Source organism: Vigna unguiculata, chromosome 5 (genome assembly GCF_037176805.1).
Source record: "Vigna unguiculata cultivar grain cowpea cultivar isolate G323 ecotype 2 chromosome 5, ASM3717680v1, whole genome shotgun sequence".
Taxonomy (NCBI): domain Eukaryota; kingdom Viridiplantae; phylum Streptophyta; class Magnoliopsida; order Fabales; family Fabaceae; genus Vigna; species Vigna unguiculata.
The window spans coordinates 11,812,259-11,838,287 of record NC_140796.1 but is presented as its reverse complement, the minus strand read 5'-3'; the positions used below and the strand labels follow the sequence as shown (position 1 = coordinate 11,838,287).

General features: G+C 27.7%; 1 long non-coding RNA gene across 1 annotated transcript; it reads left to right on the top strand.

Moving 5' to 3' along the window:
• Positions 1 to 24,500: 24,500 nt before the first annotated feature.
• On the top strand, positions 24,501 to 25,247 carry LOC114183310 (uncharacterized). The gene is made up of 2 exons (XR_014994930.1): positions 24,501 to 24,757; positions 24,943 to 25,247. It is a non-coding gene; the product is annotated as an uncharacterized LOC114183310 (long non-coding RNA).
• Positions 25,248 to 26,029: the final 782 nt, after the last annotated feature.

Sequence of the window (26,029 nt, the reverse complement as noted above, 5' to 3'; positions counted from 1 at the left end):
AACGAATTTAGGTGGTATATATAGCATAAAATATAATAAATGGTGGTTGAGCACCCAATGATTCTATGCATTTTAGAACATTCATTTTCAACAACAACATACAAATAAAATAAATATAGTCAATTTACTATGACAATTCCACTCCATTTTCGTACAGCTATTAGGTTGGACCACCCCAATAACTATAGGTTTCTGTGACTTCCATAAATTAAACAAAATTAAAAAAAAATCTTTACAGTTTTTTAATTCTGAATTTCAATATTTGTAAAAGCAATAAATTACTTCAAATATAACCACTATAAAATAAATTAAAGAATTACTACTTATCATGAAAAATATATTAAAATAGATTATGAAATAAAGCTCAGATACTATTTTTCAAAACTAAAAATTATTGGTTATTAAAATATTTATTATTATGAATAAAAAATTATAATTGATTATTAAATTTGTCTTTAAAAAATTAGTTATTATCGTTTTTGGTATCAAAGAAAATTAGTCACTAAAATTTAGCTACATGAATTTTGGTTGTTAAAATGACTTAGTTTCTAAATTGATTTTTAATTAATTGTTAGAAATTCAAGTGTGAGTTTAAGTCCAACATTGGCTAAAAATGAGAAAGTAAAGCACTATATAAGAATTAGGGATGGCAACGGGGCGGGGCGGGAACGGGTTTCACTATCCCATACCCATCCCCGCATAAAAAATTCATCCCCATACCCAAACCCAACGGGTATCAAACTTTTTTCCCATCCCCATCTCCACCGGGTAACGGGTATAATCTCGTTCCCATACTCATACCCGTGTTCTAACTACTTCAATATTAATTTTTATAAAAGAAAAAAAATTACGATAAAGAAAACATAATATTATGAAATATTCAATATTCGGAGGATTTTCTTCGATGCCAAATACCTTAAAATAAATTATAATTGTTTACATTTTATATTAGAATACCAAATAAAATTTCATGTGAACCAAAACATTTATTAAATTTGCAAACTACAACATTGATGAACTTAGTTGATAAAATTAAAAATATTTCAAAAAAATATAAAAGGAAAACAAATATTCAAATTAAAATATATTTTAAATGTTTGTTTACTTCAATTTTTTAAATTCTAATGAATCTATTTTTTATACACTAATAAAAGTTATAATATATCACTTGATCAAAATGACACAAAGAACAAATAATAAAAGGAAAACAAATATTCAAATTAAAATATATTTTAAATATTTGTTTACTTCAATTTTTTAAATTATAATGAATCTTTTTTTTATACACTAATAAAAAGTTATAATACATCACTTGATCAAAATGACACAAAGAACAAATAATAAACATAATAATAAAATTTTGACATAGATTTTGTATCTTTTGAACTTCAATATATGTTGGATAGTGACAAAAAAATATTCATAGAAATTACATTAAATTTTTATATTGTAGTAAATAAAAGTTATTTATACAATTAAAGTGAAAAAAAATTACAGTATGATTAATAGTGAGTTATAAAATAACAAATAATTAGATAGAATATATCGAAATATTATTCTACATGATGAAAATAAACAATAATTAAAAATATTAAAAAACTAACAAATGTGTGTTTTAGAAATAATTTGAGAGACTATCGAAAGAAATCGCACAAAGAAAATCAAATGTATAATTAAGGTATGATAAAATGAAAAAAACCTTAGAGAACTAATTATTAAATTATGTTTGAAGTGGTTAAAAATAAATAGAAATATCATTAGTGACCAAAAAATTTGTCATTAAATTACAAATAAATTAGTAATTAAATTGGTCACTAAATCAAGTACCGATTCGATCATTGAATCAGTCACTAATTTAGACAATAAATCAACTACTACCACCAATGACGAAAAATAATGACTAATATGGGTTACTCACTAAATCAGTCACCATTTCATGTTTTTCTTGTAGTGAATTATCATATACTATTCCTAAATATCATTATATATATATATATATATAATTTTAACCACTTCAAACAGAATTTAAAGTGAAAAAATTACATTATGATTAATAATGAGTTATAAAATAAAAAATAATTAGATAGAATATATCAAAATATTATTCTACATGATGAAAATAAAAACAATAAATAAAAATATTAAAAAACTAACAAATGTGTGTTTTAGAAATAATTTGAGAGACTATCGAAAAAAATCACACAAAGGAAATCAAATGTATAACTAAGGTATGATAAGATGAAAAATATCTCAGAGAACTAAGAAAACTTTTCAAATATCAACATATATACTTAATGGTTGAAAAATAATGAAAATTATTTTAATGAAACAAAAGAGTTCTTCAAATTAAACAAAAATTAATAATAATAATAATAATAAGTAAAGAATTTTTTTTATATTACCTTAAATTGAGAGTATAAACATTCTCATGTGAAAAGGAAAATTTATAATAAATAAAAATATTAAAAAATAATATAAATATTCAAATGTGAGGCATAATTTTTTTTTATTAACATACATCATTTTAACATAATTACATAAAGATTATGATAAGATAAAAAATATATTGGAGATGAGAATGAGTTTAATGACAAATGAAATAATTAAAAGAAAAAAAAATAGAAAAAAAAAAAAAAATATATATATATATATAGGGGTTACTTGATTAATTGTGAATATTTTAATAATTTAAACGAGAATGAAGATATGGCGGGAACGAGTATTATGGCGGGTATATGTACATCCCCATACTCATCCCCATACCCAACTGAAAAAGTCGGGGATTCCCCATACCCATACCCATACCCAGTCAATGCGGGGATTCCCCGTCAAAACGGGGACGGGTTCGGGCAATACCCACGGGGACGGGTTTATTTGCCATCTCTAATAAGAATGAAGACCCATAAACTCATTGCCTTAGGGTGTGTTCCTTTGGGGGATGGATATAGGGGAAAGTGTGAAGATGAATTTGTGTAGATTTGGATGGATGAATTTTTGTGTTTTTTTTTAGTGGATTTAGAGGATAAAGTGAGTGGATTTGGAGATAAGTTTTATAAAAGTTAGTGAAAGATTTGATTGATGTGATAGATAAAATAAATTGTAAAAATAGATAGAATTAGAAAGTTACCGAAATACCCTTGATGGAAAAAGAGAATGATTTTGTAATTTGATATTATAAAAATAATTATAATTAATTAATACGAATTAAAGAAATATTAAAATTATATAAAATTTTAAATAAAAAAAAATTATGAATATAAAAAAATTATACAATTAAATTTTAAAAGAAAGTTAAACAATTAAATTTTAAACAAAATTTATATAAAGTTAAAAAAAAAAGTTAAGAAATTTTCTTAAAAAAAAGTTAAAAAAAAGTAAAAAAAAATGAAAAAAAAGTAAAAAAAAAAAGTAAAAAAATAAATAAACTAAAACCATCGACACTGATGTGGTAACAGGTGTCGGCCCTTCACAAAACAAGGCACCGGTTACGTAACCGGTGTCATCCCCCTCTCATAACAACAGCACACCGGTGTCATCCTCCTTTATAACACATAACACCGCAACACTCACACACAACACCGCACCGGTGCATTACCAGCAAACAACCACACCGCAACACTCTCACAAACAACCACACCACCACCTCAACGCACGACCACCCCTCACCACACCCCAACCCCATCACCTCACCTCACAAACAAGCGAAGGGTAATTTCGTAAAGAACTGAATATACTCACTTATCCTCTCGTTTTTTAGAAGATGAAATAATACATCAATCTCTCAAATCTTCGCTTCCATATCCCTTCAAATGACTGAAATTGAACACACTCCAAAACTAAATCTGCTATCACAAATTGACTGAAATAGTGGTACACCCTCAAACGAACACTGCGTTAAGGTTTTAGGTTGAGAGTGATGTCAATGTCTTATATGGTTGGTTCAGATCGTGTTCTATCTTTCCAGTGATAATCCCTCTATAAACCTAACATTAATTAATAATCGATTATAATTTTTTTTATAATAGTGACTATTTAAGGAACAATTAAAATTTTTTATTTTAAACAAATTTTTATATTTTTACAATTTTAAATATTATTTTTATATTTTTTAAATGAAAAATTAAAAATTTTCAAATAAAAAAAATATGAATTACGTTAATAATAGAAGGGTCTAGCTGAAAAAGTAAAATGCATTTCCAGAGTCTACTGAAAACAAATCGAATAATTTTATGCTATAAACCATTTATAAACTCGCTATTCAGTTATTTCACTATAAACTATAAACTAACGAGGTTAAATATTCGGTTTATTTCACACTTTTTCCCCATCAACTATAAACTTGCTAGCATAGTCTATCCCATATTTTCATCCTATTTTTCTTTTCAAAATTAGGTAACAAAGTCATTTAATTTATTTTTAGGTAATTTTTTTCATTACAATTTTCACAATACAAGAAGAAAAAGCTCAATTAGGTCAATCATATTCCATACACAGATTCATCTTCCATATTCAACCAGATTTAATTAAAATGTTAACATAAAAAAGCTTGAATGAAATGAAACCTAACATTTAATTAATCTGATGCATTTAATTATTATTATTCCTATCAATATTACTATCATTAATATTGATACTTAATGATCAGAATCGGTTCCATTGTGTAGGTTTGGAACCTTGATTTGGATTATTGGATACCCACCTTCTTCTTTTGTTTATCGAATAAACAAAACCACACAACTCAATTAAACCTTGATTTTAACCGTTGAACTATACGCTTCATGAGAAGTTAAATATATTTCTTCAAGTCCTTAATTTTTCTAGGAGTATTCACCGATGTAATTATTTAAACGATCATAAAACTGACAACGAGTGAAGTAAATCTAAATAAGATGACGTTGAACAGACGATGAAAAGAATATATAATATGAAGACTCTATGCAAATTGTCCAGAAAACAACAAATATTTAGATTTCTAACTTCAGAAATTCCTAATATAAGATCCAAAATAGTAAACGAAAAACATAGATAAATACCTCAATAATGTTCCAACTAGGTAACTACTTCTTGAGCTTAACCTTGTACGATTTCAATTCCAGATTGAACCTCTGCAACTTTTTCTTCCACCACAACAAAAAATTCCATTAAATCAAGAGACCTTATGTTAATGAAAATGGATAGAGCAAACTAATAGCAAAATCAATTGGTTTAAGGTTCTAAAAATAGAGAAAGAAGAACGAAAAGAAAAAACTTTACTTTTAAAATGTGAATCTACGACCAAAAAACATAAAGCTCGAAATAATGTCATTGGTTATCATCTTCAAAGGTAACCACGTTTCTGAACTAAAACTTATTTAAACAGTTTAAAGTGAAATTGAGAGGGCTTTCACACGTGACAGTGTTTGGTCTCAATATAAATTTAACATCTCAATATAAAAGATTTAAAATTTAATTATATAAAATTAAAATAACATTAAAAATTGTGACAGCTAAATAAAACTACCAGAAACAGTAATTTTATTTAACTGTCCGAGAAAAACCGCTAATAAAAAATATTTTTTTTAGTGTATACAGACACAAATATGTTTTTTTTTCATATTATCTTTCTTTTTCTTTCTTTTCTCTGTTCTTATTTTTTTTTGTATATTATTTTGATCAATACATATAAAATATTTAATACAATCATTTTTTTCAGCATTTTTTTTTTCTGCAAATTTTTTTTTCTGCAAAAAAGAAGAGAATATACATAGAAAATATTCAGACAATCATTACTCTCATTTCGTTTTTGGCTTCTTTCTATTTTCTTTTATGGTATCAGACTCTTCTACAATTACTATGAGGAGTTAAATTGGACTTATGTTCTTTTATAGATGAATAAATTAAAAATAAAGAAATATTTTTTCTATTAAATAAGACACTTATTTCATTTCTCTTTTTTATTTTTCTTTATTAAGTGTTTATAGAAAATTGTATTTAAAGAAACACTCATAAATATTTTTACACATAAATAAACATGAAAACTATACCCCTAATTATATGTTTAAGAAAAAAAAATATCTATCAACTAAACTAAACTAAATTGATGCAGATTTGAATTCATCTATTCCCTCTTTTACCATGATCGACCCCTTTGGGAGTAAACTTTTTTAAATGATAATTTCATAATAAAGTGATACTTTTAATCACGATTATAATTTTAATACGGGAATCAAATATTAATTTTTGATCAAAGAAAACTGTTAAATCACTTATAACGACTTTGGATTACACACTGAAATTGATATAATATATATATATATATATATATATATATATATATATATATATATTAAGATCAAAATTTTTTTGTATAATATATTTAAGAAAATAATTGTATTTCTATTATTTTTAAATATAAGAAAATTTGGACTATTTTATTCTATTTAATAATATTTTTCAAACATACGTATAACTAGTTATATTATGTTTTGGGTAATATTACATATATTCGCAATCTTATATAAAAATGTGTTATTCTGGGCAATTTTTTTAATGATTATTCCTTTATTTAAACATTTAACTGTTAATTGAGTAGTATTTATCCTCTTAATTATACATTTTTTTTTATCTACAAAACTCAAATTGTGTATAAGAAATTTCAACCCGATACAAAATGACTTGCGAGTTAAAGCTAAGAATTTAATTTAAATCTCAACTTTTAGAAAAAAAAAAACCTTTCAAACTATTTTTTTCAGTATGTACAAATTATTTTTTAAAATACAATGGCGACAATTGTGTACTTGTTTTCTTTTTTGGGTGAAATGCAACCATTTGCCATAGATTATTTTATGTTTGTCCTTGTTGGTGGTTGAAGGCAAAACAATACCCACCGCCATTAAAGTAAAGCTAGTGATTAAAACTTGTAATACCATAATGATGTTGTCTACTAATTTTTTATTCGATTTCTTCTTCACTTTTCTTTGTTAATCATGGTGCAACATATCTAATAGGGGAACAATTTTCAAAGATTATTCAATAGGTAATCAAGTAATCAATTTTTAGAAAAAACATATCCAAACAAGTCCTTGTCAATTTCCAATTATTAATTAAGATTAACATTCTTGTGGTCGAAGCACTTCCACCTTCTTCAACGCGCGTTTAAATCATAAACAAGATCATGGAAACCATAATTTTGCAACTTCGTAGAAGAAACAAAAGTATAATACTTTTAAAATACATTTTCAGTCAACCATTAGTGGACCATGCTAATTGTTATCAACATTATGACAACCACGCCAACTCTTTTATTCAATTCACCATGTGATTTATATTTTGGTTTTCCTTCTCGTGATGTCAAATTAAAAGCTATAAATGCCAAATAACTTTAAAATAAAAAAAATTATATAACAAATAAAAGTATATATTTTATATATTTTTTTCCTACTTATTTATTCAATTTTTTATCATTCTTTTTTAATATGTTGTCACTTACATTATAAATTAATTGAAAGATTAACTTTTGTTAAGGAGACTTTGGTAACCGATGAAATATTACTAATTAATAATGTCTTAAAAAGGATTTAACAAATTATGAAAAGAAAGGGTATCTCCACGTAAGAAAAAATAAAGAAAAATTTGTCTTTTTGTTGTACAAAAGAAAGAAATCATGTGGTTGCGAGTGAAGCAAGCAAATTACTATGGTGTTGGCGTTTTTCTGGAAACGTATTTAAAAGGAAGTCACTTTAGTATTTTTCTTTTTCAATTTTTTCTATTTAACAAGAGGTTGTATATGTAATTATAGTAACTACTTTAATTTCAAATTGCATTAATAATACATTAATTCAAATATTTTTATTACTAAAAGCGATGTTTATTCATTCATATACAACAGGGCTTTTACATGTACTGTTTCACTGCAAGAAATTTATTAAATAGAAATTACTTTAGAGACGACATATATATTTGATTATCGTACTCATTTAGAAATAATTTTACAATTTTTAGGACTGTTACTTTATAAATTATGATCTATGGTTAATATTTAAAAGCAGTGACCAAATTTTAATCACTTTAAATTTGTATTACAATTTAGCCTTTCATTATTTCAATGCCTAATTTTTGAAGCTAAAAATTATTGTCATTATTGAAAATTTCATAATACATAAAATTTTTCCTACAATTTTGTTAAAAGAATTTGTAATAAAAGATTTTTTCTGCCATTATTTTAAAAATTTTAATTGACGTTTGTAATACTTTTTATAAAATTATAAAATTTAAAAGTATTTTTTATAAAATTTATTTTATGAAAAGTGTTTTATACAAAATATTTTATGAAAAAATTAGTAGTAATTTCTTGTATTTTTTTTACAACAAAATTTGTAAATATTTTATACGAAAAAAATTTTAAAATAAAATTGACAGGAGATATAAATTTTTTTAGTATTTTATTTCATTCGCTAGAGATACAATTTCTCCATGTTGTTGTTCTTTGCGATGGACCTTTTCTTTTCATTTTTTTTTTTCATTACATTTGTCAACAAGAAGAAGAATATTATGCATTATTTAATCCATATTTTTCTCTCTCGTCAATTTCTTTAGATCGAAAAATTCAAATTTTATTTTGGTTGCACTTTTGTCGGTCTATGTCTTTTTCACTCTTTCGAACAATTAGTTCAAAAAAAAAAAAAACTTTAATCAATCGTTTGTTATCGATTTCTTTCAATGGAACAGTAAGTATTTTATTTATTAGTCTATTAATTGTCTCTGTTATTTTGTACATTATTTTATTCTTCATTCATTTTCCCTGTTTAAGCCAATTTTCCAAAGGTTGTCTAAATGTTTATCTTATTTGTGTATTTGTTTGAAACAGTATTGTTTTTTCTTCATGTATCTTAAAATTGTTCTAAACTCTTTCTGTATATAAGTTTCTTGTTGCTTCATTTTTTGTTGTAAGAAAATTCTTTTTAAAAACACATTCTTTCATATATGCCCTTATTATTTATTGCAGCATGCCCGTCTCAACTCTATCTTTTTTTTTCTTTTGACTAAATTAATATAATGATTTTTGTAGAACAACTTTAAATACAACAAATACACTATTCCAAAATTAAAAGGAGTGATATATATATAATTTACAAAAGGTTAATAAATAAAAATGGAGAAAAAAACCTCTCGTTCCTGAATATTTTAGAAACATACGTAGAACCCTCACCGAGTTAACATATTTTTTTTCATCTGTTGAAGTTAGTTTATATTAAACAAGAAAATCACATGACACTATGCAAGATAAGAAAATAATCCGATCATTTTTCTTTTGTTGTAGTATAATATAACGCACAACTTAATAGTTTTATCTGAACCAACAACATTGCATAAATAATTAAAGTGACACTAACAACTTTAAATGAGACGACGTATTTCCAATTAACTAACGACACCTCAACGAAAATTCCAATCAAATTACATAATCTGATTGAGACAACTAAAACCTCAAAAAAAAAAAAAAAACACCCTTAAGCACATCAATTTCGAGCACCATACTCTACTCTACACCACCTAAGACCTCAAACACAGTTACCAAAATGCAAAACAACACTCACTCTCAAATAAAATTGTGTATGCAATAACATGACGTAACACTTTAAGAAGCAGCTACGTGTAATAACAAGGATATATAACCTATAAGGGGTTGGATAGTGTAAATGAATAATATATAATTTTTCAAAATTCTTTGAACGATTTTTGGAACCATTTATGTTGGATGAGTTTCTGAAATAGATTAAGAAGATCGTCCCATGAATATTTTTATAGAGATTTTTTCGAAAACAACTTGTGTTTCTTGTATACGAAAGATAATACTAAAAATAAGTTTAAACCAAATGGGAAGTGAAGTAGAACAATTAATAACATTTAGTTTTTTCTTTTAATTAACTGTTTTACAGATAGCTTTGTTTTTTCTTCTCACTCTTAACTTACAACTATTTTCTTTTACACTTCAAGTACGCGCACTAAAGCTTTTCTTAAATAACATGAAATCTTATTTAAAAGGTATAATTACTCGTATAGTACTCAGTTTAGGGCTATGATGTCAAATAGATACCTGGTTTAGAAAAAGTGTCAATTGCATTCCAATTTTTGAAAAAGTGCTTCAATTAGGTCCCTTTCAGACAGGGTTGACGTTAGTCAACTTGCCACGTGTCAGTCTGTGATTTTCTTTTTATTTTTTTTAATTTTTTTTAATTTTTTTTTTAAATTTCTAAATTTTTTTTAAAATTTTTTGAAAAAAAAATAAAAATGCCACGTGTCAAGTCCCTGTGTGTGACACATGGCATTGTCAGTACCACGTGGCATTGTCAGTACCACGTGTCAGTATCACTATCAGATGTCATTGTGTTGATTTCGATTTAGTCCCCATATATGTTTTTTTTGTTTCAATTTAGTACCTAAGTATGTGTATCTAAGTCAATTTTGTCCAAATTTTTTTTAATAATTAAAATCCATTTTTTTATAAAATTAAAAGTAATTAAGTATAAAAGTTTAACAAAAATTAAGTATTTGATATTTGTATTAAAATTTAGTGGTAAAAGTTATTTTATGAAGTCATTTTTAATAATAAAAAAAATTAGTATAACATTCAAACCAACAGAAATTTTGGTTTAAAATTAGTAAGAGACAATATTATCCTATTTAAAAAAAATTAACAAAACATGAATACTTAATGAAAAAGTAATTAATAAAGTAATATGTTAAAAAGTTGTTTTTAATAAAAAATATTAGTATAACATTTATATAAATAATAAATTAGGTCTAAAATTGAGGGGAACAATATAAATATTAGTACTTAATTTTGTAAAAATATTTATACTTAATTATTTTTAATCTTATAAAAAATGGATTACCAAAAGACATATATTGGGACAAAATTGAATCAGATACACATACTTAGGTACTAAATTGAAACAAAAAGATATATATATGGAGACTAAATCGAAATCATCACAATGACATGATAGTGACACTGAAACGCACTGACAATGCCATGTGTCACACACAGGGACGTGACACGTGGCATTTTTTTTTTTTTTCAAAAAATTAAAAAAACTAGAGACTGACACGTGGCATGTTGACTAATGGCGTTAGTCAACTCTGTCTGAAAGGGACCTAATTGAAGCACTTTTTCAAAAATTGGAATGCAATTGACACTTTTTTTAAACCGGGTACCTATTTGACACTCTAGCCTCAAACTGGGTACTATACGACTAATTATACCTATTTAAAAAAAAGGTTTGAGACTTAATACCACTCGTATACCACTTGATAGTTTTTAACGAATACAAAATGTTTTTTTTTTTCCAAGTATAATTGCCTTTGAAAAACTAAATGAATTACATTTTACAATTGTTAGATCAAAAAAGAGGGTTCATAGAGAAATACAAACACCAATAAAGCATCAGTACAATCACGTAATATTTATTTCTAATAGAACATTGTAAAATATATTCCCCACCACGATAACACCGAGAAGCTTTTTTTGTTGTTACATTTCTATAGCAACAAGATAGAATACTATTTGAGATGATTGTGGGGGAATAGTTATTGCACCTTAAAATGCATTAAATTAGTAAAAGAATGATATGAATGAAGAATAAATGATTGTTTTGTTTTAATAGTATGACCACTCTGGAATAGTCTGACCATTATGAAAAGCATGCACCAGAAATTTCTTAAACACAATGCACCACCACTGGTTGCCATGGTAGACCAATCACCATACTTCAATCAGTTTCAGTAACCAATAATTAATTTCCACTACCATCAATGTTTATCCCACCCCACAAACTAAAAGCTTAAGATTATGGTGCGGTGTTATATTGTTAATTAGTGTTGATTATATATATATATATATATATATATATATTATTGAAAATTTAAGTTGCGAGTTTAAGTTTCATGTATTATTGTTAAAGAGTATATTTTAAGTCTAATTCAATCTTACAAAACTGTCCGAGATCTATAAGTTTATGAGCTAGGACTAAACATTAATAGGTGGTTCAACAAGGACTGAAACCATAAACCTAACAAACAATAAATTTTGCTAAAATAGATTTTAATTTAATAAATTTTGCTAAAATGAATTTTAACTTATGACTCTAATATCATATTAAGAAGTAAATTTTAAACTTAAATTAATTTAAAAAAAATCTATTTATAAAATAAAGTTTTACACTTACTTGTATACTATAAATTAAATTTCTTTTAGTTACCGTGAGACTTATTGTTGAAATGAAATAGTTGATCAATATACTAAACATTATATAAAAAAATATAATTTATAACCAGCACTAATACAAAAAGTGGCTATAACGTCACCCAGTTAACGTATGCTAAAGAGAACACAAATGTCAAAAATGACTGGTGGCATTTGTTAAATAAGTGTCAAAAATGACATATGTCCAACACTGCACTAACGTCACTTAACGTCAGTTTCTGCCCGCCCTAACGTCAATCCAACTTAACGTCAACCCATAAATTACCTGACGTCACTCGACGTCTGTTATTTTACTTACCTGACATCATTTAACATCAGGTATATGCAGAACCAACTTCCCACGCCTTAAATTTCATATCTGTAACGCACAAACGTCATTGTTCCTCTTCCCCGCGAGCTCTCCTCCGCATTTTGCCAGCCAGCTTGACCTCTGCATGTGAGTTTTCCACCACGAAACTTGTTAGGTTTTGATTTGTGCACTGATTTAAGCATTTTGAACTGATTAGATTTCGTTTTGGTCTCCATTACACATAAATGCAGGATTTTCTTCTCCTTTGTACTGTGAAGCTTTCTTTGCCGGTAGCCCACCCTTCTCCATCTGCATCCTTGTTTTTGCTAAGAGGTTAGTTTTTCATTTTCCTCTAGTTCATATATGCGTTTATTTTTTATAATTTTTTGGCTTATATTTTTTATTAGAAATATTATGATTTTTGATAAATTTTGAATAAAATTTAGATTTATTATTAGATGGGTTGCATGTTTAAATAATTTTAATGTATTTTGTTGATTTTTTTGGCTTATTTTTTTTATTTTAAATTTTATGATAGTTGATAAATTTGGAATAAAATTTATATTTACTGTTAGATTTGTTGGATGTTAAAATTATTCTAACTTTTTTTAATTTTTTAATATAAGTATTGCATTGTTATTTGATATGTGAAGATTTATTATAATTTTAGTTCACAATATTGAGTGAATCTTAGTTCCCGTTTGAGATCTAGTACAAATGATTAAATTTTTAATTGTTTGTATTAAATATTGAATTGTCTGATCGAACAGTTTGACAATGCTTTGAAAAACATGTTAATTTTCACATATCAACTTATGAACTTGATATGTGATTATTTTCTTTGTCATCTTTAGTGTAACAAGCAAGAAGATTCATGGAAACGTGGGTATTATGTCATGTCTTGGATAAGAACAATCATTCGAGCTGTAGTTAAAAATGATTAGATAGAGGTAAAAATATATGTTTAAGATACTATAAATATATCAAACTTTAAACAATGATATTCATGCATAATGAATTTGTATTATCTTTTCAGCACTTCAAGAATTCATCACCTTTATCGGATTACATTCTCCAGACACTAAGACAAGAGTATGCAACATATTTATTGGAACAATGAAGTTAGGCCCTAGAACAACATTAAAATTTTATTTTAAAAACTTTGTAGAACAATTTCTTGATGAAACTTTTAGTTTTGTGGTAATTATAAAAGTTTAGACAACTTTACAACTATTAGTTAAAATTACCACGTTGCTGGAATATAATGTGAACTATTATGGGACTTTTCTATTTTTCAGGGGTGGGAATTTGTAAATACAACAAAACTTTAAAAAAAATGTTAAAATTGACGTATGTCCTTGCACTGACAGACATCAATTTCAACAGTTTTTCCCATCTAAATAGCATGAGTTGAACATCGGATGGGGATTGAACTGACTAAGGGACGTCGGTCACCCATATTCTGACGTTAAGTAATGACAGTTTTTCTTTTAGATATTAATTTTAACATCACTCAATATAACGTCAATATTTTTGCAGACGTCAAAAGTAAAAAATAACGTACATTATAAAGATTATAAATATAATTGAGAATATACTATGAGTAATAATTTTGGATAGGGATAAGTATGTTTTTCATCCCTGTACTAACATGCTAAATTGGAAATTGTCCCTCTGTCAAAGTTTATATAAAAATGATCCTTTTACTTTTATAATGAGTGAAAAGTATCCTTCATTTTAAACGGTGTTAAATATTTAATGACTTGGCAAACGGCATAGATGACGTGGCATTTTTGTACTTCAACCGCTGTTACTGCAATTAAAATATTTAAAATGCAATTACTTGATTTTTTTAATTTACCATTGGGAGACATTCTAGGGTTGTGGTTTCGTTGAAGGCTCGCACTAGGAAGGCTCGCACCATTGATCGATCTGCACCAGGAAAGGCTCGCACCAGCTTCAGGCCGTAGAGCAACGTCGAAAATCATCTGCGAAAGTCGATCTAAACTTGGAGTGTGGTTTCGTTGAAGAACGGGTAAGTGGTTTCGATTTGGAGTTCGTGTAGGGTTCGTAAACAATGAATAGGGTAAAGTTCTTTTTTTTTGTTAAAGACAGGTTGTTGGTGATGAAATCCCATGGTGAGAGTTCTGCATACATTCGCAGAAGTTCTGGAACGAAGAGTGTTGGTGCATCAAGTTCGTTCTCGGGTCTAAGAGGCAAATTATGTGGTTGTGGGGAAAGAGTAGTGCTTCTGCACGCAAACACGACGAAGAACAAAGGAAGATTTTTTTGGAGATGTAGGAACTGGAGAGTAAGTTCTTTTAATTCTGTTTTTGTTAGAGAAATAATTTATGATTGGTTTTGTTAATGTGTTTTTATTTTAAGTGTAGAGTGATGATAACGGTAAGTACTTTGAATGGGTTCATGATGGTGAAGAAAGTATGATGGAAGACAAACCAGAAATAAAGGAAGAAGATGATGAATTAGTTGCTGTTAACGACAAATATGTGATACAACTGATTAGGAAAAATACCAAGTTGAAATTAGAGGCAAAGATGACAGCAGGGAAGATACAATTTTATATTTTCGTTGTGGCTTGGATTTTGACATTAATGTTTGGTGTAATTATGTGTTTAAAGAGCAATTATTCGGTTAACTGACAAAGTTTGTGTTTCATCTACTTCCCTCCTTCTTAATTTCCTTGGCCTTCCAGCAGGTGTCTTGTATGATGGAGGTAAAATTGGTTGTGAATTGGTTTTTGGTCACAGAGGTTGACCATTAATTGGGGAAATTTGTTCTCCATAACAACATTGGTATGCTTCCTTTTTGTAAAATCTGTGAACATAGTTTTTTGGCTATTCTAGTCTATAATATATAGCAGTCACAACATGTCTACAAGGGATACCAACTAACTCCCAAAACCAGCATGTACATGAAAGTTGTTTTAAGTCGACTACAAAATTCTCCATGGTAAAACCTTGTGTGACCTCAAACTTATCACCACCAGCCCAAACAGCCATCCAATTTTCACTCCTCTCAATTTCCCTATTCAATCTATTTCTCGGTTTAGGCATGACATCACCTTGATATTTTGATACTTTTTCTCTTAAATTTGCAAATCTACTCATCAAATAAGTTCTAATCCACTCCATCATGGTTAAAATGGGTTTGTCTCTAGCTAATAAAATGGTAATGTTAAATGATTCAGATAGATTATTCATGACTACATCACACTTAGGATAAGAGCTAAATGCATGTTTGCACCAACATTTAGTGGGAATCTTTACTAACCAATTATGAGCTTCTTCATTAATCTTTTTCAGTTCCTCCATTTTAGCCTCCCATGCTTGGTAATAGGTAGCTTTAGCAGCTGCCATCATCAAATCCCGAATTAAAACCCTACCTCCAAACTTTTTTTGGTAGTTGTTGTACAAATGACGAAGACAAAATCTATGCTCAACACCTTCCAATATCTCGTCAAAAAAAGGCAATAGTCCCTGCCAGTTATTTTAATCATATTATTTACAATTCATACATAAAACATATACTAAACGAAGAAGAGAATAAACATAAGAAGTTATACCTTTTGTTGACCGGATATGAAAACCCATCTATTTGTTTGCATATCACCAATGTCATCCAATAAGAGCGTCAGAAACCACCTCCAAGTTTCTTTACATTCGTTTTCAACCACAGCAAAAGCAAGGGGAAAATATTGATCATTAGGATCTCGGCCTACAGCAACCAACAATTGGCCACCATATTTAGTCTTGAGATGACACCCATCAACAACAATAAAAGGCCTACAACCACCTAAGAAACCCTTCTTGCAACCATCAAGGCACATGTAAAAAATTTCAAATCTTGGCTGGAAATTAGGAATAGGTTCACTGAATTTAATCTTACAAGTTGTTCCACTCCCAACTCTCCTCAATTCTGCCATGTAATCAAATAACAATGAATATTGTTTAGTAGCATCCCCCTCTAGTACATCCAATGCTCTGTGCTTAGCTTGCAAAGCTGTCCATGGACTAATTTCAATGTTGTGTGATTTCTTAATGTCATCCATAATTTCATTTGCTGACATATTGCCAACATTTCTAAACTTATCCATAACAACTTTTGATACCCACTCTATATTGGCATTTTTGTTGTTAAAAACTCTTGCACATTGATGTACATAAACTAATGTTTTAACTCTAAAGCTATGACATGAGCCAACTTTGCTTACCAAAATTATAAACCCACATCTTTTTTTTGCAGACAGCTCTGACTCTTACTTTGTCCATTTTCACAAATTCAACCTGCCTCCCATTCAAAATTGCATGCTCTCTAATTGCTTGTTTGGCCTCTTTCAATGAACAAAATTTCATTCCAAGCTTAAACCTGAAGCTCTTACACACATCATCACTTTTGAACTTTGAGAAGTTGTCATTCCCTTTAACATCACTGCCTAAATCTTCGCTGCTATATTCTTCATCTATTTCATGGTCTTCAACATTTTTATTTGCCTCAAAACCGCCAGGTCCAACGTGTTCAGCCCCTGTTTCAGAACTTAGGTTAAATCCTTCAGCAAATTGTCTTCACCCTCACCAACCTTTCCATTATGGTCTTCACCCTCACCAACCTCTCCATTATGCTCATGACCTTCACCAACCTCTCCATTATGCTCATGACCCTCACCAACTTCTCCATTATGCTGCTAACCCTGACCTTCATTACCAACTCCAACCTCTCCATGAAATTTAGCACCAACATCCTTATTAGTACCCTCACATTCAACCTCACTACTTGGACAACCTTCAATTAACTTCACAATCTCAACATTTTGTGTTTCAATAATTGTATGCTCCACATAAATATCTACTTCATCTCTACTTTGCTCTGCATAAGTGGATAACTCCATGGCATCCTTGTCCAACACAAGAAGTTTCAAATCTCTATTTATGCTTCCCTTACTAGGCTTCCACCATAACTTGAATTCACCAACATATTTAAATTCCTTGACTATATTCACAGCTTCAAAATATGACCACATATCAGGATCAACATTATGTATCCTATGTTTCTCCCCACCCACGTAAACCAACTTCTTTTTCGCCCTCACAAATTTCCCCATGTGGTGAATTGTTAAATTGAACCTACTTTCCCCTATTTCATTCAATTTCTAACACTGATTCAAAAAGATAACCCCAAATTACAATGTGTTTCAAAACAATGAAATCATATGCGAACGAAAATCAAAATCAAAAATCAAAAGCTTATAAACCATACCTTCACTGTCGCGGACGAAAACCCTAGGATTCACTCTCGCACTCCTCGCACTGTTGCAGTACACCACGAAAACCCTATTGGGTTCTTGATCAAAATTCGTAGACTACGCACCTGATTTTCCTCTCTCAATGGCACACCAGTGTCGCAACACTCACAAACCACTCTCAATGGCACACCATCGTCACAACAATCAGAGACCCTTTCGCATTTTTTTCCACTCACGAGACCCTTCGTATTTTTTTTCCACTCACGAGGGTTTACCTAAAATGTTAATAACTTTAAAATGTAATATTTTAAAATATTTAGTTTACCTAAAAAGTTAATAACTTTAAAACATAACATTTAAAAGTATTTACTTTAAAACGGTAAATTAAAAAAATCAATTAAAATTTAAATATTTTAATTGCAGTAACAGCTGTTGAAGTAAAAAGTTATCATGTCATCTACGTCGTTTGCCAAGTCATTAAATATTTAACACCGTTTAAAATGGAGGATACTTTTCACTCATTATAAAAGTAAAAGGATCAATTTTATATAAACTTTAACAGAGAAACGATTTCTAATTTAGCATGTTAATACATGAATGAAAAACATACTTATCCTTTTGGATATAATATTTGTTTAAAATGGAAGATTTGGCAGCAGAGTAAAGTGATAATGATGATGCAATGGCAGCCGATTGGTTGGTGGAGAAAAGGTGATAATATTAAGGTTGACTTTGATGCTATAGAATGGAAATGCAGTTGGGAACCAATAGTTTTACACATTTGTGGTGGACTCAATGCGCAACTTAAATTGAAATATTATATTCATCTTATTAAACTATTTGATGTATATATCTCTCTCCATTATATTATTATTAATCATCTTATCTCCTACTTCCTTATTTTGTTTTGTTTTATCGAGAAGAAGGTTCTGTGTAAATACAGTTTCTCACTTATTTAAAGACGGCATCGTGCATTCGTGGCTCAGTTTAAGTCATCAAATTGAGTGTTTTTGTTTATGCGTTTTTGTTTATCGTGAATTTTATCTTTGATTTTGGAAACAAAACATATATGGATTCTAAGTTAAAAAATCATTTGAAGCATAATTAAACACACACTAAGAAACGCTAATTTTTGAAGGTGTGAAAAAACTGCAATTTAAGTTTTAGATAAGAACTATGAAGAAAAAGACAAAACATTTAAATAATAAAATTAAATTTATTTTATATTGAACTTTTTTTAAGATAGGAAAACTTTACAATGTAGAGAGAATACTTCTTCTTTCTTTCCTATTCTATGTTTAGATATCCACTTATCAATATTTTCAAAAAACTAAATAATAATTTCTTATAGGTAAATCATTATAAATAACAAAATAATAGACTTTATAAATATTTTAAATATATTTTTCTATTTTTCTATTATTATTAATTTTACTATTATATTAAAAGGAAAATCTAACTCGTACTTATTCTATTTTAGATTATTATTGATTTTGAAATTTTTAATAATTCAATGTCCGAAAATTTTCTATAAAAAGATATTATTTAGTTCTTGAAATATCTCCAAAATTTTCAATGAATTAACTGTTTTATACGAAGATTTTACTATTTTTATACATTCGTATATACCAATTTAGTTGATTTTTTTTTCATTTTAGTGATTATTTTATAATCATATTAAGATTATTCTACTTATTTTCTTGAGAATTAAATTGAATAGCTTTTGGAATATGAAAATTAAGAATTACAATTAACTATTAGAATACTTTTATATACAATTGAGACATAAAACAATGAAGTTACAAATTTAAGCGTAAATCCAATAAATTTAATCTTTTATTATATTTAAAAAAAAATTGAATTCCACTTAAAACCTAAATTAGATATGGAAATCATTACCGGATTTGGAGATCCAATAAGAAAATGACTCTTTCGGTTTGTGATAATTTCACTTTCAAATGTCGAGATTCGAAGAAGCTTTAACATATGTCTTTCGGATGCCGAATTTCGAAAGAAACATGAAATTTCCATATTTTTTTATGTCAAGATCCGATATTTATAAGTGTCTTTTGAATGTTGACATCCAATGACCACAAATGTCACATGACATAATTTTTGGATGTCAAGATCCAATAATGCTTTTACAATGTTTTCTGTAAATTGAGTTTCGGAAGAAAGATGAAATTCCCATATTTCTGAATGTCAAGATCTAGTAAAACTTTTGCAGTTTATAATTTATTTGTTTTTAACTTATTTGATTATTGTATGAATTTTTTTCATTTTTGTTTTTACTCATTATTGAAAAAACTCGATATTGTATACTTATGTTATGTCGTAGGTGGTGAGAGTAGTATTTATATCTAGAATGAAACATCTCTCTTAAGTTTTATGAAATCACAAGTAAATTTTAGTTTCATCTTAAATTTCTTTTCTTTTATAAATGAGACGTGAAAGAGAGAGACTATACACATAAGTCTAGGTTGTCGCTGCCCCATGACGACCCCGACCCCTTCTACTAGCAGATGCCATAAGTCTTAAGTCTAGGATGTTGCTGCTCAAAAGCCTCACCATGAGTAGAACTCTCACCACGATGTGTGAATGTTCCTCTTATTCTGACCATATCTACAGAGGCGGAGCCTCATAGGAGCAGGGAGGGGCCTAGGCCCCCCCAAATATTTTTGATTTTTTTCAAAATTATATATCCATTTTTTTAATTTTTAAAAATTTTGAAAATTTTAAAATTATAAATAGTATATTTTAAAAATTGATGATAATTAAATTGTGTCTCTTTATTTATTTTATAAAATACAATATTTAATGTTAATAAATAATAAAAAATAAAAAAAATATTTAGGTTTAATTAGTCTTCTAGTATCTGTTTTCGTCTAAAAATATCAAATTGCCACTAAATTGAAAGTAAAAGTCTAAAAATATCAAATTGCCACTAAATTGAAAGTAAAAGAACAGAAAGATCAACTTACATTTTTGGAAACAATAACCAAAAGAGTAATTAAATCAAACATTTATTAAAATAATTTTATTTTCTTCTGTCATTGCCTTTTAAAATTTTGACAAAATTATACTCATCTCTCACTATCATATGTTTTTTTGAAGAAAAATGAAGTTAGACACGTACTCATTATGTTTGCTCTCATTTCTCATCTGTTTCCTTCATTTCTTGAAGAAAGAAAATGTAACTCTCTCTTGTCTTACTTGATGATGAAATATTATTTTAATAGTTATTAAAATTATTTTTTATCTCATGAGCCTTTTGTATACTTACTTTTTATGATAATAGAAGAAAACAAAACATGTATTATATGTTTTTTATAACCGATTTTTAATTGTGACTTGATTATAATATATTTTTCTTCTAATACTTATGTCTCTCAATATTTTATTACATTATGATAAATTATTTTTTAGTATATTTAAAAAAAAGCATATCGATGAAGAATAAAATAATGAATTTATTTGGTAGGAGTAGTAAAAGGGAAGCTACACGTGAAGATGAAAATCAGTTAAATTATATTTCTTCACATCTTTTAAAGTATTTAAAGCATTATACTAATAATCCAATTTAACGATCCAATTATTTTATAAAAGAGTCATTTTTTAAAGTGTTATACTAATGGTCCAATCAAATAATCAAAAAGTTATATTATTCTAGTCCCTCCAAAATTTTTGGTCAAGATCCGCTATTGCATATTTATAATAAACAAATTCATAAACACAATACACTTAAAATTAAAAATTACAACACAACATAAAAACATTAAAGAAAACATAACAACTAAAATAAAATATATAAATAAAATATTTCAAAAATCTTAAAAATAATAAAATTAAAAATTAAAAACCAAAAATAAAATTCACAAAACCAATTATAACTGAATGCTGACATCTGAAAGTCCCCGACCTTCATCGGATTTCGAACATCCGGAAGTCTCACAACCTTCGCCAAATGTCCACGTCCAGAACAATCTTCATAAAAAATTTACATCCAAAAGCAACTTCAACCCAAAAACCTGTATATCGAAAATCGAGATCCGAAACACCCTTCCTCAAGTCGACATTAAATAGGAAAGAGAGGTGAGGTTAAATTTTTTAAAACTTTACTGCTGCTTTGGTCAAATGGTAAAAAAATATTTTTGGAATTTGAAAAGTGCTAGAAGATGCAGAAAATAAATCTTGGAGGTGCAGGAAGATTGAATTTAGTTGCTAAAGTAATTTTGGGTACGGATTAGAGGCCTGGGCCTATTTTATTGGGCCAAACTGTTCATATATTTTTTGTTTTGTTTCCTTTGAATTATTGCCCACTACTAACCATTTTTCAATAATACATTATATGCCTGTCTTTCGGTCTAATACCGATAAATATCATTGAACAATTACATGAATAATAATAATTACAAAAATTATAATGTCTATAAATAATAATACTTACCTAAAAAATCATAAATATGTTAACCGTATTAATTTTGAATGCCTTTCCAATTTGATTATGATGAAATAGATTTAAACTAAAAATTAAAAATGAAAAAAAAAAACTGATTAAAGATTTAACTCACGCAGTTATACAAATTTTAAAGAAATCAAAACCTCGTCTTAGTCCATACAATAATATGTAATGCGATTCTTTAAACCTACAATTTTATTTAAATAATCTTTATATATAATTATTTCTTTCATATACATAAGTATTATTCTTTTTTCTGTAATTATTCCATTCGATTTTTATATGTTAATATCTGTCACATCAAACGAATAGATAAAACTATTTAAAGTATATTTCAAAAACATTATCTTCTTATGAATTTTTAATTATAATATTTAATCATGACTTAAATTATTTCTAAATTAAAAAATATGAATTCGTTTTTTATATTTTTTCATTATAAAAATTAATATTAATTTAAATAATTTTAAAAATTTTAAAAATATATGAACATAAAAACATAAAGAAAAATAATTTTATATAATTTTATTTGTTTCTATTATTTTTAAGTCCTACTCTTTCACATTTCATTTATTCTCTCTAGTTTATTATTTCAAATTTACTTGATCTTAAATTTGAATCTCTTAAATAATATGTCAGAGTTAAATAAAACAACATAAATACATTTTAAAATCAATACACAAACTAATATATTAAATTTGAACTTAATAAAAGAAAATAACATGCTAAAACGCGGCACATGTTATTTTTGTTAAAATTAGAATAAAATCGAGTAGAAAAAAAAAATGCTAATTAGCAATTAGAGAAGTTGATGTTCTTATTTTATTTTTGTGGTATCGTTTATCTAATTTAGTAAAGGTATTTTAATTTTGGATTGATGCATAGATTGAAAAGATAAAAAATTGAAGAATTGAAGTTAGTAACGTAACTAATGTTCCTTTTTGTTTGAAGTGGTCTACTAAATGTAAAATAATCCCAAATATTTTCACAACTAAAACATTGGGTTTTATTTTATAGATTCACTTGCAATTGTATTGAAAGTGAAAAGAAAGAAATAGTTGACTTAAATGTGGACTAAAACTGAAAACATTACAAAAGAAAGTGCCTTCCTTCCAACTTCTCTCTCAATGTGGACCCCACAAGAGACGTAGCAAACTGGAAAACGTGTCATTTGTTCCCTTTCTCTCTCTTCTTCCAATCTCAAATCCTTTTCTTTGCTTTTTTTCTCCTTATCTCTCCATCTTCCCAACATTTTTTTTTCATGCCAATTTTAATTAACAAAAAAAATTTCTTTTACTCTTTTCTAATTAAAAATTAAGTCATGCATCAATTAAATTAATGGGTAAAGATTTCTAAATTTTTACTTTTAATCTATGTATAGAATTACAAAGTTAATTTTATTTTTAAAAGTTTCGCATGAAAAAAATCATAAAAATATATCATTTATTCATTTAATACATTAATATATGTTTGGACTTAGTAAATACACTTCTTTTAGGAGCATCTTAATGGTAGTCTATGGATAAACTTTTCAACTTCAATAAATCAAATACCATATAAATGCAATTTGAGAAAGGTTTCATAGAATAATACCATATAAATGTAACGAATCTCTCGTTAAAATAGATTTTTATATTATATTAAAAAATAAATTTTAAACGAAGCTCAACATTAGAAAATAAGTTACTTATATAAATTTGTATATTTTAAGACTCACATACGATCTATAAGAATTACAAGAGAAAATATTAGAAAAGACAAAAACAAAAACAATTTAAAAAATTGTTCTGCTTGTTAAAGTATCCTTCATGTGACTTTAAATTTGGTTGTTTTTCTTACTTAATACAGTTGTATGTCTTTATAGAAACCCGAAATGTATGTTATTTTAATATTTTGATACACGTTACATTCATTTGAGAACATATCATAAGAGTAAAATAGTAAGAAAAAAAATTATAGTAAAGTTAAATGAATGGTGTGAAAATTAGTGTTGTGAGTGTTGAAGAAGATGGAGGATTTGAATACGTCTTCTGGGTTCCGATGGGACCCAATTCAACATCTGAATTAAGCTCCTAACCCATCATTCAACCCAACAAAACAACACCCAATGCCACCCTTTTTCTTCCACACAACGCATAAATTAAACCTCACAACAATATGCACGTCACATCCACCATTATTGCTCCTCTTTTTCATACTCTACAAATTATTATTATTATTATTATTATTATAATAATAATACCAATCATGTTCTCATACACTTGCTACGCAATTCCCCTTCCTCCTCTTCCAACCTTTCCCCTTTAAAGCTTCCAACTTTTTTATCATCCATGGCTCTTCAACCTCCCAGGTTTTAGAAGCTCTCAGCTAAGCACAAAAGACTTCTTGGGCCTCAAATATTTCATATGGGTATCATCAAGCCTCCTGTGTTTATGCTGCTCATCATCATGGTTCTTTCAACAACAATTGTCGAAGGAAGGACACTTTCCTTAATATCTGCTCCAGGTAATTCAGAATCTTAGGTTTACTCAATTCAGTGCTTTATATATTTGTCCAAGACTTCAATTTTAGTACAATTTTATGTTAAATCATTCATTTTGAAGTATAAAAAGTGATTGTGTTTGTATCAGGATGTTCGGATTAAGTTATCTTTCTTGTGTTCATTTTTCTTGTGTGTGATGTAATTGCAGGGTACTCGAAGATTTTTGCAACCCTAGGAGTTGTATGCAAGTGCTGTGATGGAGTGGGAGGTGCCTGCACTAGTACATGGACACAATCTTGCAATAATCTACAGTGTTATCCTTGGAAATCACACTAGCTAGTTGTTTTGTACTGATATATAAAATTTATATATACTCTGAAGTCTGTGTTTTGTTCTGTATAATGTGAACAGTTTGACTTTTTGAACAGAACTTTTGAGAAACATTCACAATTTGTGGAAGAAAATCAATAGCTGTCATCAATGAATGTATGAACATCACAGTTTTTTGTGCTCTGGTTTTGTGTTCAAAAGAAACAGGTAAAGGGTAGTTATCAGATTTAATTGGTGATAAGTTAAATTGACGACTCTTCAAATGAGGTTGACTGTGACTTTTGGGGTTTAGAATGATAAGGAACTGGCTTCCACTGAAAGATGATGATATCAGTAATATTTTACTATCTTGAATATGACATGCAGAGATTAAAGAATTTGGTAAACTGAAAATGGAAAAGATTTTATGTTTGCTCTTCATGTCATCTTGTTGTCTTTGATTTGGTTCAATCACAAAACACCAAACAAAGGACTGGTTTTGAGTTTGTTCTTGTTGAATGAAATATGTATAAACAATCCAGTTCCTTTATTTTGCCAAATAAAATCCTCGATGCTTGAAGTTGTTTTCAGTAGGTTTTCTAGATCACAACTGTTCCTAGAAATTGAGTACTGTGTTTTTGTCGATGTTGAATCAAGATGTGAGTTATGCAGCAAGTGAAATCAAATTGGTTATTTCCCAATAATAGGAACAGAGGAACTTCATGTTACAGATGCAATATCTCAGAGGCTTCTGAAGTTACTCTGCATAATGCTTATATAAATAGTCTGCACAAGTTTTAAGTAAAATTTAATTGTGATAGAGAAATTAGACTAAAAAAAATACACAGGGAAATTGTATCTATTTTTTTTTTCTTTTACTTTCCCAACAGATTATCTTGAGTGATTTTTTTTTTTTTTTTACAATCATGAATATGACAAGTAGACATAGAAAGGAATGTTAGTGGGAAAAAAAAAAAGAAAAGAAA